The 15,485-nt window shown below is 39.5% G+C and overlaps 1 non-coding gene across 1 annotated transcript; it reads left to right on the top strand.

Moving 5' to 3' along the window:
* Window positions 1-203: 203 nt before the first annotated feature.
* Window positions 204-366, top strand: LOC132604672 (U12 minor spliceosomal RNA). The gene has a single exon (XR_009568787.1). It is a non-coding gene; the product is annotated as a U12 minor spliceosomal RNA (small nuclear RNA).
* Window positions 367-15,485: the final 15,119 nt, after the last annotated feature.

The following is a 15,485-nucleotide window of genomic DNA, read 5'->3' as shown; positions in this document are numbered from 1 at the left end:
AGTGAATTTGTTTTCAAATTAGGAAAGAGATCATTTATTTTGGTACGAATTAAAAAGAAAATAGATTCACATAAATTGAAACAAAGAAATAAGAGACAGTCGGTGAACCAAAGCAAAGCATTTTGAGTCCCACATCGAGGACCAGAATGTTATCAATGAATATGGAACTAGTATAAAGGGATAGGAAGTATCAAATTCAAAACTTGCCTTAAACTAATGAGTAAGGAAAACAAAGCGGACGGTGAGAGCCGGACGCAGCGCTTGTGAAACTCAATGTTTGCGCAAGAATTTATGGAGGGGTTATAGGCTGGCCAAGTGTTGACGCTGCCTACTTTGCAGAACTCGCTTGTGCGGGCCTCCCAACCCCCAATTCTTAGTTCTAAATCTTTTTATAGAAATTCCTTAATTAACTATGTAGAAAAGGTGCATATTCGATTGTGAATTATAGAACACTTTTTGACTATCTATTTAATACTTCTTCCAGTCAAGTTGACAGTTTTAGTTGGTCAAGTTGACAATTCCCTACATGACTTTTAATACATTACAACATCTTTAATTCAGAATCGATTCAATTTTTTTTTTTTTTTTAAATTTTGTGTCTAGTCAAACTAATATATTTAAATTACAACATCTTTAATCCAGAATCGATTCATTTTTTTTTTAAATTTTGTATCCAGTCAAAACTAATACATTTAAATTAAGATGGAGGGAGTAAGAAATTGTGTAGACCAATAAATAAATATTTTTTAAATTTTGTGTCCAGTCAAACTAATATATCTAAATTGGAATGGAGGGAGTAAGAAATTATGTAGAGCAATAAATAAAGGTCATGTAGACCAATAAATAAAGGTCACGTGTTTAATTAAATGTTTTTATAATTCTATCATTACTGGAGGGACAATTTTAAGTCTGAAAATATTGTTAGGGGCAAATTTGATGAAGAACGAGATTTTTGAGTCATTTCTAATATGTTGAGGCAATTTTATTCAAATAGGTAGAAGAAGGGAAAATTTGATCCAATAGGTGGAAGGAGAGGGTTTTGAAACATTTTTGCTACGTAATGACATTTTTAATCCTTTTCCAAAAACAAAATGATTAACTAAAATCAATCCAGAAAAAAGTCTCAGCAAAAAAAAAAAAAAATGTAAATGGAGATGAAAATGGATAGAAAGAATGTGGCAAATGAACAAGCAATATAAGGTGGAGATTGAAACCATTATACCAAGCAGCTCTAGCATTGATCATGTGGCAGATATGGAAGAGCAGAAATACATTGAGGCATGGTGGATCTATCTCATATAGTAAGGTGATTCATGAAACAACATGGAGTTTATATTCCTTAGCTCAGATGAGATATCCAAGGATACAAAACCTTCCAAAAATCTGGCCAGGTATGATTCAGTTCATGGAAAGTCATAAGGTGCCATTGGTGTGTAAGCAAGTCAGTTGGAAGAAGCCAAGCATAGGATACAAATGCAATACAGATGGAGCATCAAGAGGAATCCAGGCCCTAGTTCAACAACTTTTTGTATCAGAAATCATGAAGGGGATCTGATATATGCTAAAGCTAAGAGATTAACAAACACTACAAATCAGGTGGCAGAGGCAGTTGCCATAGAGGAAGGTTTACAATATTGTATTGATCAGCAACTCTTACCAGTAATATTGGAAACTGATTCATTAACCATGAAGAAAGTCTTGGATGGGATATGGGAGGTTCTTTGGAATATATCTTTGGTGGTTCAGAGGATACAACACTTAAAGAAAGACCAAGCAGTTCAAGTAGAGCATGTTTTGAGAGAAGGAAACTGCTTGGCTGATTATTTTGCTAACTTAGTTTTTGATTTTGCAGGTACAGAAGTGATTCAATTCAGGAATTTTGAGGAAGTTCCAACTCAAGGTAGAAGATTCATAAATCTGGACAAAGCACAAGTTCCAAACCTCAGAATAAGATCAGCTATGACATAATACAGTTTTCAGGGAAGGGAACAAACTGATCATAGAATCATCTTTAGTGTGTGGTATTAATCTCTTGATTCATTCTATTAAAGATGTGTTTATGATTGGTTTGGGGATGCAAAGCAGGTTAGCTTGGCTTTGATATATTCATGCATGCAGTAGCTACTGCAAACAAGTTTCCAGCTAAATCTGATCAAAGTCAAAAACTGGATGCTTCTGATATTGACATTCTCAGCAGATTGAATCAGTTACATCCATATTTGTCTGAAGAGTTCTTCAAGAGATTTGATCCATTCCACCTGTGAGACTTGTTGGTGTGAAAGATGGATACAAATCAAGACATATGGAGCTTTATTAGTTAATAGATTTCTGCCTAGTTTTTGTCAAGTTTACATTTCCCCTTGTATAGCTCCTTTATTTTCTTTCTTTTGTTTTCTTTCTTTTTGTGTTGCAGTTTTTTTTTTTTTTTTTTTTTTTTTTTTTTGCAGATTCTGTACAGAACTTATTTGATTATGAATAAATCTCCACCTTTATGGTGGATTTTTTAAAGAAAAATAAAATAATATGAGGTGGAGATATATAGCGTAGATGAGAATGAAGAATTTATAATAGAGGAAAGGTCCAAATTTGTGTTTGTGAATGATCTGCTTTTGCCTTACGTATGAACTTAAGGTCAATCGTCATGCCCTCGTCCTTACAAAATTGAAACAAATTAATTCTTATTTTTCAGTTCATCTAACGAAACCATTAAAACATAAAAAGGAAAAATGGTTAAGTTTGCCCCTCTACTAAGTCAAAAGGATTAATTTTAGCCTATGTTAAACTATCCATATAAAAATACTATCATTATTACCTACATGGTTCAAATAAAGTCTCGCTCCGTTCGAACTATATGATGAAAGATCAACAAAACCACGAGCACAAGATTAATAATCAAGGCCAAAAAAGTCCTAAAATCACAAGTTTGAAGATCCTTTCATTCTAAGATTGGAGACTTCTTGTTTCTTGATTTATATTGTAGTCGAAATTTAATTTCTTCTTATTATTATTAGTCTTCTAATTTGGTTAGTATTATAATTTTAGTTTTCTTTCCTATTTTCTTGTAGAATAGGAATTTTTACTTTTGTTGGTTTTAGCTATTTACTTTCTAGAGTAGATTAGAGATTTGATGTCATCAAAGAAGAGATCCTAGACCATATAAAGAGTTCTCGTGCCATGCAATATTGGACCTCACGTTTTTTGAGTTTGAATAAAGTTATTTTATCGATGTCTTCTTCTTTATCCTTGTTTTTTGTTCCAAGCAACGTGTTGATAGTTTTTGTCTTGTTTTTAATAGCGTGTCGTGTTTCTTTGTCACGCTAATTAATTCAAGTGACTTGATCATTCAAGAACACGTATTTTGATTAAAATGCATTATATTTCGTACGCAGAACCTTAACCTTCTTTCCATCATTTCACCTCAATATTTACTAGTTTTAAAAGAGTAAATAGTTATTTTCATACTACAAATTATCATGTTCCATCTCCTCTTGGAAGTTGGAATCACCTAATTCCGAGATATAAAGCCTAAGATGTGTTACACCTTGTAGTTTTGTGCATTGAGATTCGTAGTACGTTGGTGCCTTAATTTTGGACACTGGGACTTCTTTCAAGTATATATGAGGTTGGACATGCTTAACTTGTGATTATAGATGTTTAAATTCATGTTTGGTAAGTTACAGAAGAATTAGAGAATAAGTGAATCTAAGCGGGAAGGTTCGTCAAAAGTTGTTTTTGGAAAACATGATATACGCGTCGTATAAGTGAGATATGGTCTGTATTTTAAGATATGGACCGTATTTAAGGATATCAAAATTTAACAGAGAAGCAGAAAACTGAGGTGGTATTACACGACTGAATTATACGGACCGTATAATATTATACGGCCAGCAAGTTGGCCGTATAATGTTATACGACCAGTGTAATACAAAGTCGGTGGAAATTTCCAGAATTTAAGTACGACGACCCCTCTTCATTTTAGTCATTTTAAACACACTCCCAAGTTCAAGAGAGCTCTAGAAACCTCTCCAAACATATTCCAACATTTCTCCAAGCCAAAATCAAAGATCAAAGTGAAGATCAAAGTATTTAGCATTTCAAAGTGAGGTTTAAATCTAACTTCTCTCTGAAGAAGAAGCTTTGGGTGAGTATTTTAAGGAGGAGCAACATTGAAATTGAAGTGTTCTTGCATTTTGAGGTAAGATTTCATCTTAGTTTCATGTTTATGAGTTTGTGTGATAATTATGTTAAGATTTGAGGAGAAGAAAATTGGAGGAAAAGTTCAAATATGAATTTGATGATATTTTGAGCTGTAATTATTAGCATGTTTTGAGCATAATCTTGTTATGAGGGATAATAACGATGTTAAGAAAGTGTCATATACAAGTATAGAGGGGTTGTGTTGAAGTTGTTGTTATGGATATTATGAAAAGAAGTTTTGGGATTGAATTGAGTATAATTTGAATGTAATCTTTTGATTATGGAATTATTGATGTTTTATTGTGGTTTTGGGAGTTGTTTTGAAGACTGGAGGGAGTAGAAGATATAAGGGAAATGCTGTCCGATTTTCATTAGCTTACCAACTAATCTAGTTTGACCTTATAAGTGTTTCAATGACTTACCCTTAGTGCGAATCATCTTGACTGTAGATTTACAAGCTCGGGAGGATAGGCGTTGAGTATTTAAGGAGACAATGAGGTATGTTAAGGCTGTCCCTTTCTGCTTCGAGCTTACACAAAGTATGTGTGATCCCTCTCTTAGAAATATTAGAAGCTTATGTTCTTGATGTTCGTATGATATTGTTGATCCTTATCTTATGATTATTGGTTATTGATCTTATTATTGATGTTGATCTCATATTATGATTATTGTTTCTTTCAAGGTGAGATATGTTCATGATGATAGTTTTATAATGATAATCGGAGGTTACCGACCTTACGTCACTCCGATAAAGTTATATCTTTTATTTGGGCTCTCATACATGCTTTTATATTTATGTATGTATTTTCTCACATCGAGTCGCGCTATAGTCGGCTGGGCAGGCAAGTAGATGTTACGCCCCTCGTTTTCGTCACTGTAGAAACTATGGTTCCTAGTCGGGTATGCCTTGGGAATGGAGACCTGTGCCTGAGTTTTGGAGGTAGAGAGTGCCTTACCCCGTACACAAATGTACAAGCAGGTATTCCTAGTAATACACAGGATTATAAGTTGAACGAATCGAATCGACGCAATCTGAACTGAATCAAGGAATTCTGCAGACATCAGTCAGTGTCGACGGGCCGTCGCTGTGCACCGTTAATATGTTTCTGCAATCAGAGATCTGCAGGGGTAAGTCGACGGAGCTAGTCGATGGACCGTCGACACGTTAACGGGTCGTCGACCCGCTCGTCGAACCGCCTCGCTGGAACTTTCCAGCGCCAGTTATAAATAGACGACCCTTGCTCTTATTTTTCAGTTTCCACTTTTTCTACAAGTTTTGAAGACTCTAGAATATTCTCCACACCATATTAACACAAATCCAAGGGGAATCAAGGACTAATTACCAAGAATCAAGAGAATCAAGTGGAAAGGAGGCACACTAGGGTTGATAGAAGCCAAGAATTCCATTGGTATTGAAGTTAAGGTTTCTCTCAAGTAAAGTATATTCATCCAAAGTTCATCCTTACATGATCAAAGGTGAGTTTTATATCTATTTCATGTTATTAAGGGTATTTGAGTGGTAGAAAGACTTGGATGAGAGAAGGAAATAGAATATGAGCTTAAATATGGAGATAATGAGATTTTGAGTGGTAGGTTCATTTGAATCATGATTCTTAGTATGAGGTGAGTATAATCTTGTTGTGAATGATACTAATAACGTTGAGGAAGTATTATATGAGAATGAATATGGTGTTGTGTTGCAGCTATGATTGTGGATGATTTGGTAGGGAATTGTGAGGATTGAATAATGTTTAACTTGAAGAAGTTCATTGATTATAATATTATGGGTGTTGTTATTGATGTTTGGGAGTTGTTTATTATATGGAGGAAGTTGTTGAAACAAAGGAAATGTCGCCCAATTTTCGTTAGCTCTCAGTCGCCTTAGCTTAGTCTTAAGCATGTTTCCAATGATCTAATGTAATACGAATTCTCTTGAATGTAGAGTTGTGAGCTTGGAGGGAGAACATCTAGTCGTTAAGAAGACAAAAAGGTATGTAAGGCTAGTCCCTTTCTTTCAAAAAGGCATGACTCTTATACCACTATATCTTATATACTTCTATGACCTTCTTACATCCCACAAGTTGAAAGTTTATGATTCTTAAGAGCTTCTTATGAGATAGAGATGAGATATGTTCCATGATAATGATGATGATAATGATGCTATTTCAGAGATTCCAAAGCCTATGAGATGATGCTATTATGAGCTTGATAATTCTACCTTCATGACTTCATTGATATTATTTCTTGTTGTTGCCTCACCTCATGATACTAGTTCCTTCAAGGTGAGACCTAGCGATGACGTTGATCCATAACATAATCGGAGGTTACCGACCTTACATCACTCTGATAGAGTCATAGCTTTCACTTGGGATCTCATGCATGCTTTATGATATTTTCATGTATGATAACACCATGCCTACATGGCCGGGCAGTATAACACCGCGCTGCCCTATAGGTGGCCGGGCAGACACACTACTGCAGTGGACAGCTTACGGCCTAGACGCGGGAGGCCTGGACTCGGGCTAATGATGATCACACCGTACCTATATGGTCGGGCAACTTATATATGTATGATATGATACTATTTTTACTATAAAAGTTAGCATGCATGACTTCGCCTTAAGAGGCAATCAGTCACAAGTTTTTTTCCCTCTTATGCCCTTTTATTTCTTTATTATGATGTTATACATGCCTTACATACTCAGTACGTTGTTCGTACTGACGTTTTTTTTCTTTTATGGACGCTGTGTTCATGTCCACAGGTAGACAGGGAGACGGCCCAGACGCTTAGGAGCTTACTCAGCAGATTTGCAGGAGCACTCTACTACTTCGGAGTTGCCGCTTATTGGTACTTTTGTGTACATGTTGGGGCACGGCGGGGTCCTATCCCGTCTTTATGATTACAGTGTTCTAGTTAGAGGCTCGTAGATTCACACGTGTAGGTAATAGACCCCCATGATCTCTTCAGTGTATATTTATACCTCATTTTTGGACCCTTATGGGCCTATGTATATAAATGCACGTTTTTGGGAGATGTGTCGTGATCATTTCATAATAAGCAATACTTTGAGAAAATTATGTGTATAGAAAATTATGTGTATATGTTCAGGTTAGGTATGACAGTTAGCATGCTGAGTGGTGCTTGGTAGCTAGCTCCGGGTACCCATAATGGCCCTCTAGCTGGGTCGTGACAAAAGTGATATCAGAGCAGTTCCGTCCTAGGGTGTGTCTACGATCCGTGTCCGGTAGAGTCTTATTTATGGGCGTGAAGCGCGCCATACTTATAAACAAGAGGCTGCGGGGAATTTAGGAATAATAAACTTCCTTCTTCTTTATAGATAGTGCGATAGAGCTGTAAAATAAGACTTTTCCTTTCCCTAATTGTGCGTTATGATTTCAACGATGCCAATGAAGAGGAAAGCAACAGTTGCCCAAAAGGGCAAGACTGCGACAGGAATACGGATTGAACAGGAGCCACCGGTGAATATAGAAGAGGGTGAGTCCCATAATGAGGCTCCATCTCATACCTTTTATACTCCGCCTTTATCAGAGGAGCAAGAAGGGGTCTCCACTCCAGCTCCCATGCCTCCAAGTCCCCCACCAGGTGCTTGCCAGCAGATGACCGAGGCTATTCAGTTTTTGACCCAGCTAGTTGCTGCTCAAGCTCAGCAGCAGAGTGCGGGTCCGGGTGACAGAGCGGCTAGTGCCAGAGCCCGTGATTTTATGAGTCTGAATCCTCCAGAATTGTTTGGGTCAAAACTGGATGAAGACCCACAGGGCTTTATAGATGAGATGTTGAGGACACTGAGAATAATACATTCTTCCGATACTGAGTTAGTGGAGTTAGCATTATATAGATTGCGGGATGTGGCCGTTTTATGGTATAATAATTGGATATCCTCGAGAAAAGAAAACGCACGACCCCCGGTATGGCAGGAATTCGTAGATGCTTTCATCCGTCATTATTTTCCACCTGAGGTCCGTCGGGCCCGAGCTGACAGGTTTTTGAATCTAAAGCAAGAAAATATGAGTGCTCGGGAGTATAGTCTCCATTTTAACTCATTGGCTAGGTATGCTCTGACTATGGTAGCTGATATGGGGGACCGGGTACATCGATTTGTGAGTGGCTTAGGGCTACATTTGATCAAAGATTGCTTGACAGATTCACTCCAGGAAGGGATGGACATTTCCCGTATTCAGGCCCATGCCCAAAATTTAGAAGAGCAGCAGCAGCCGCATAGGGGTGAGCGCGATATCGACAGAGGGCATAGTAAGAAGGCCAGTTCTGCCGGTGCTAGTGGTGAGTATAGAGGGGGCCAGAGGCGACAATATTTTGGATATTCAGTCCAGTCTATGGCTAGTGCACCTTCTCAATTTGCGGGCCAAAGATTTGATCGCCCTATTTATTTCGAATCGGGTCAGAGTTCGAGAGTTTCCGATTCCCAGTTTGGAGGTGATCCCAATCAGAGGAGACAACTGTTACCATGATACAACCAGTGCGGTAGATTACATTAGGGTCCGTGTCGCCGAGGCTCAGATGCTTGTTATACCTGTGGTCAGATTGGGCACATGATGCGTGATTGTCACTCGATGAGTGGTAGAGGTCAGGCTCAGCCTACAGGATCAGAAGTCGGTTCTTCTTCGTCCGTGCGCCTATAGGGCAGACTCCCCAAACTTCAGTAGGCCGAGGCAGGGGCAGAGGGGGAGCATCCAGTTCGAGTGGCCCTCAAACCCGTATATATGTATTAGCCAGACGACAGGATCTTGAGTCCTCCCCTGACGTTGTCATAGGTATATTATCCATATTCTCTCATGACGTTTATGCCTTAATTGATCCGGGTTCAACTTTGTCGTATATCACTCCTTATATTGCTGGCCGTATTGGGGTGGAACCTGAGCCAATCAAACCTTTTGAGGTGTCTACTCCTGTTGGTGACCCGGTAATAGCCAGACAAGTATATAGAAATTGTGCGATCGTGGTATAGCAGAGTTCGTAGCTCAGTGCCCAAATTGCCAACAAGTGAAAATCAAGCATAAAAAACTAGGAGGATTGTTGCAGGCTATGGAAATTCCAACCCTGAAATGGGAAGTGATCAACATGGACTTTATTGTAGGTTTTTCTCGTTCTCGGCGTAAGTATGACTCCATATGGGTAATTGTTGACCGACTCACAAAGTCAGCTCATTTTCTTCCAGTCAGGACTACATACTCAGCGGAAGATTATGCAAAGTTGTACCTTAGAGAGATAGTGCGACTTCATGGTGTTCCAGTATCTATTATCATAGATAGAGGAGCATAATTTACCGCTAATTTCTGAAAGTCCTTTCAAGAAGGTTTGGGAACTCAAATGAGACTCAGCACCGCATTTCATCCACAGACTGATGGACAAGCTGAACACACTATTCAAACCTTGGAAGATATGTTGCGGGCATGTGTATTAGATTTCAGAGGTAATTGGGATGATCATTTGCCACTTGTCGAATTTGCATATAGCAACAGTTATCATTCTAGTATCCAAATGGCCCTATATGAAGCTCTATACGGAAGAAAGTATAGATCGCCAATTGGATGGTTTGAAGTCGGAGAGACACAACTAATAGGTCCATAATTCATTCAGCAAGCAGTAGAAAAGATCAAGCTTATTCGAGACCAGTTGTTGACAGCCCAGAGTCACCAGAAATCTTATGCAGACAATCGTCAACGAAACTTGGAATTCTAGGTTAATGATTGGGTATTCCTAAATTGTCGCCGATGAAAGGAATAATAAGATTCGGTAAGAAGGGCAAGCTTAGTCTTCGATATATTAGACCTTATAAGATTGTGCGCAAGGTGGGCCAAGTAGCTTATGAGCTAGATTTACCTCCAGAACTTAAATCAGTCCATCCAGTTGTTCATGTATCGATGCTCCGTAAATATATTGGAGATCCTTCCAGAATTGTGCCCGTAGATGATGTTCAAATTACTGAGAAATTATCTTATGAAGAAGTACCCATTGCCATATTAGATAGGCAAGTGCGGAAACTCAAAACCAAAGATGTAGCCTCAGTTAAAGTTTTGTGGAAAGACAACGACAGAGAGGAAATGACTTGGGAAGCAGAAAAAGATATGAGGTCCAGATATCTGCATTTGTTTCTTCCCCCAGAAGAGGTTCACGATAAGACGCCATTGTCGTAAATCGTAAGGTATGTAACGCTTTCTTTTGATGCTCTTGGTCGTGTGTGGCCATGTTATCTTGCCATTGTTGTTGTAGCCCTATGAGGCGATATTATTTTGGGTTGTTGTGACAGGATAGTAGGGCCATATTATAGGGGAAACTCTGGCAAAATTTTATAAAATCCCCGAGAACCCAACATTCGAGGACGAATGTTTCTAAGGAGGGGAGAATGTTATGCCCCTCGTTTTCGTCATAGTAGAACTTATGGTTCCTAGTCGGGTATGCCTTAGGAATGGAGACCTGTGCCTGAGTTTTGGAGGTAGAGAGTTTCTTACCCCGTACACAAATGTACCAGCAGGTATTCCTGGTAATTCACAGGATTATAAGTTGAACGAATCGAATCGACGCAACTGAATCAGGAAATTCTGCAGACATTAGTCAGTGTGTCGACGGACCGTCATTGTGCACCGTCAATATGTTTCTGCAATCAGAGATCTGCAGGCGTAAGTCGACAGAGTTAGTCGACGGGTCGTCGACCCGCCTCGCTGGAACTTTTCAGTTCCAGTTATAAATAGACGACCCTTGCTCTTATTTTTTGTTTCCACTTTTTCTACAAGTCCTGAAGACTCTAGAATATTCTCCACACCATATTAATACAAATCCAAGGGGAATCAAGGACTAATTACCAAGAATCAAGAGAATCAAGTGGAAATGAGGCTCACTAGGGTTAATAGAAGCCAAGAATTCCATTGGTATTGAAGTTAGGGTTTCTCTCAAGTAAAGTATATTCATCCAAAGTTCATACCTACATGATCAAAGGTGAGTTTTATATCTATTTCATGTTATTAAGGGTATTTGAGTGGTTGAAAGACTTGGATGAGAGAAGGAAATAGAATATGAGCTTAAATATGGAGATAATGAGATTTTGGGTAGTAGGTTCATTTGAATCATGATTCTTAGTATGAGGTGAGTATAATCTTGTTGTGAATGATACTAATAACTTTGAGGAAGTATTATATGAGATTGAATATGGTGTTGTGTTGCAGCTATGGTTGTGGATGATTTGGTAGGGAATTGTGAGGATTGAATAATGTTTAATTTGAAGAAGTTTATTGATTATAATATTATGGGTGTTGTTATTGATGTTTGGGAATTGTTTATTAGATGGAGGAAGTTGTTGAAACAAAGGAAATGCCGCCCAATTTTCGTTAGCTCTGAGTCGCCTTAGCTTAGTCCTAAGCATGTTTCGAATGATCTAATGTATTACGAATTCTCTTGAATGTAGTGTTGTGAGCTTGGAGGAAGAACGTCTAGTCGTTTAGAAGACATAAAGGTATGTAAGGCTAGTCCCTTTCTTTCAAAAAGGCATGACTCTTATACCACCATCTCTTATATACTTCCATGACCTTCTTACATCCCACAAGTTGAAAGTTTATGATTCTTAAGAGCTTCTTATGAGATAGAGATGAGATACGTTCCATGATAATGATGCTATTTCAAAGATGCCAAAGCCTATGAGATGATGCGATCATGAGCTTGATAATTCTACCTTAATGAATTCATTGATATTATTTCTTGTTGTTGCCTCACCTCATGATACTAGTTCCTTCAAGGTGAGACCTAGCGATGATGTTGATCCATAACATAATCGGATGTTACCGACCGTACGTCACCCCAATAGAGTCATAGCTTTCGTTTGGGCTCTCATGCATGCTTTATGATATTTTCATGTATGATCACACCATGCCTACATGGCCAGGCAGTATAACACCACGCCGCCCTATAGGTGGCTGGGTAGACATACCACTACACTAGGTAGCTTACGCCCCGGACGCGGGAGGCCTGGACGCGAGCTAATAATGATCACTCCGTACCTATATGGTCGGGTAGCTTATATATGTATGATATGATACTATTTTTACTATAAAAGTTAGCATGCATGACTCCGCCTTAAGAGGCAATCAGTCACAGGTTTCTCTTCCTCTTATGCCCTTTTATTTCTTTATTATGATGTTATACATGCCTTACATACTCAGTACGTTGTTCGTACTGACGTTTTTTTTCTTTTATGGACGCTGTGTTCATGTCCACAGGTAGACAGGGAGACGGCCCAGACGCTTAGGAGCTTACTCAGCAGATTTGCAGGAGCACTCCACTACTCCGGAGTTGCCGCTTATTGGTATATTCATTTGTGTACATGTTGGGGCACGGCGGGGTCCTGTCCCGTTCTTATGATTACAGTGTTCCAGTTAGAGGCTCGTAGATTCACATGTGTGGGTAATAGACGCCCCATAATCTCTTCAGTGTATATTTTTACCTCATTTTTGGACCATTATGGGCCTATGTATATAAATGCACGTTTTTGGGAGATGTGTAGTGATCATTTCATAATAAGCAATACTTTGAGGAAATTATGTGTATATGTTCAGGTTGGGTATGACAGTTAGCATGCTGAGTGGTGCTCGGTAGCCAGCTTCGAGTACCCGTCATGGCCCTCTTGCTGGATCGTGACAGTAGATATGCACACCACTGTAGTGGACAGGTTATGATGTTACCCCGGACGCGGGATGATGATGATATGATAATAACACCGAGCCTAAATGTCCGGGCAGGATGCTATATTTATATATGTATGTATAAAAGTGTTTTATTAAAAACCTAAGCATGCATGACATCCGCCTTAAGAGGCATTCAGATGTACAGGTTATTTCTTTTATCTCATGTTTTCTCTGCATTGTTTATTGTGTTGTTATTCATGCCTTACATACTTAGTACATCATTTGTACTGACTTCCTTTTGTTGTGGAGTTGCGTTCATGCCCACAGGTAGACAGGGAAACGGACCAGACCCCTAGGCTGCTTCATCAGCAATTGTGCATGAGTGCTCAGCGTGTTCCGGAGCTACAGTTCGGCTAGTACTATTCTTTTGTGTATATATATGGGCATGGTGGGGTCGTGTCCTGTCCTTATGATGTTATTTACTCTTTATAGAGGCTCGTAGAAAGAATGTATCTAGTTAGATGTTCTATAACCTCATCGGTTCATACTTTGTATATTATTTTGACAGCCTTGTCGACTTGTATATATAGGCGTAGTTGATGGTGATTATATAGATGTGCATATATCTCTTGGACTTGTGTCTCTTAAAGATTATGATGGTTATGAGTTAGCCATGTGGCCCACTTATATATGATTATGAGACGTATGTCATGTGGTACTGGGTAGGTTAGCTCCGGGTGCCCGTCATGGCCCTCCGGTAGGGTCGTGACAAAAGTCATATCAGAGCAGTTCGTCCTACGATTTGTCTACGAGCCGTGTCCAATAGAGTCTTGTTTATGGGTGTGAAACGTGCCACACTTATAAATAGGAGGCTACGAGGCATTTAGGAACGATTGACCTTTCTTTTTTTATCTTAGATCGTGCGATAGAGCCATGTTATAAGGATTCTCCTTTTCTAACAATATGCTATAATTTCAGCGAAGCATGTGAAGAGAAAAGCTACAACGGCCCAGCAGGGCAAGTCAGTGGCAGGTAGGAGGACTGGAAGGGTACCTCTTACAGATGTAGAGGAGGGTGAGTCCCAGAATGAGGTTCCATCTCGATCCTCTCACACTCCGCCCGCTCCAAAGAAGCATAGAGGAGCTCATGTTCCAGCACCTCCAATTCCTCCACCGGATGCCTCAGCCCAAGAGATGAGAGAGGCTATTCAGTTGTTAACCCAGTTAGTAGCCGCTCAGGCCCAGCGACAGGGTACGGGTTATGGTGATAGGGCTGTTAGTGTTAGAATTCGTGATTTCATTAATCTAGACACTCAAGAATTCTTTGGGTCGAAACCAGATGAGGACCCGCAGAACTTTATAGATGGGATGTTGAGGACATTGCGGGTAATGCATGCTTTAGATATTGAGTCGGTAGAGTTGGACTCTTACAAATTATGAGATATTGTTGTTCATTGGTATAACACCTGGATGTCTTCTAGAGGGGTTAACGCACCTCCACCTGTGTGACAAGAGTTAGTAAATGCTTTCCTTCAACATTATTTGCCGCCAGAGATTCGACGGGCCAGAGTTGATAGGTTCCTAAACTATAGACAAGAGAACATCAGTGCTCGGGAGTATAACCTTCGTTTTAAATCATTGGCTAGGTATGCTCTAGCTATGGTAGCTGATATGGGAGATCGTGTCCACCGGTTTGGGAGTGATTTGGGACCACATTTGATTGATGATTGTTTGACGGCCTCACTTCAGGAAGATATGGATATTTCTCGTATTCAGGCCCACGCCCAAAATTTTGAGGAGCGACAACAACAGCGGAGGGTTGATCGTGAGCATGATATGAGTTATAGTAAGAGAGCCAGATCCTCAGATTCTGTTAGTGAGTTGAGAGGGGGTTAGAGGCAACAATATTCTAGGCACTCCGCCCATTCAGCTGCTAGTGCATCTCTACGATTTGCAGGCCAGAGATTTGATCAACCTATTTATTCTAGACCGGATCAAAGTTCTAGAATCTCGGGTTCTCAGTATAGGGGCGATTTAGGCCAGATGAGGCACCTTTACCACAATGTACTCAGTGTGGTATGGTACATTCGGGACAGTGCCTCTTAGGTTCAGATGCTTGTTATGCCTGTAGTCAGGTAGGCCATATTATGCGTGACTGTCCATCGAGAGGTAGTAGAGGTATAGTTCAGCTTACAGGATCAGCAGTAGGTTCTTCATCATCTGTACGCCCTTTGCGGCAAATCTCTCAGGTATCAGCAGGCCGTGCTAGAGGTAGAGAGGGAGTCTCCAGTTCGAGTGGTCCTCAGAACCACATCTATGCACTGGCTGGATGACAGGATCTTGAGTCTTTGCTTGATGTTGTTAGAGGTATATTATCAGTATCTTCTCATGACGTATATGCATTCATTGATCCAAGTTCTACATTGTCGTATGTTACTGGCAGTTTGAAGTAAAAACTGAGTCAATTAAACCTTTCTAAGTGTCTACACCCGTTGGTGACCCAGTGATAGCTAGACGGGTATATAGAAATTATGTGATTATATTCTGTGACCGTCATACCCTGGAAGATTTGATTGAGCTAAGTATGGTAGATTTTGATGTTATTATGGGTATGGATTGGTTGGCCTCTTGTTATAC

The sequence above is a fragment of the Lycium barbarum genome, chromosome 7 (genome assembly GCF_019175385.1).
Source record: "Lycium barbarum isolate Lr01 chromosome 7, ASM1917538v2, whole genome shotgun sequence".
NCBI lineage: Eukaryota > Viridiplantae > Streptophyta > Magnoliopsida > Solanales > Solanaceae > Lycium > Lycium barbarum.
This window is presented reverse-complemented; position numbering and strand designations above follow the sequence as displayed.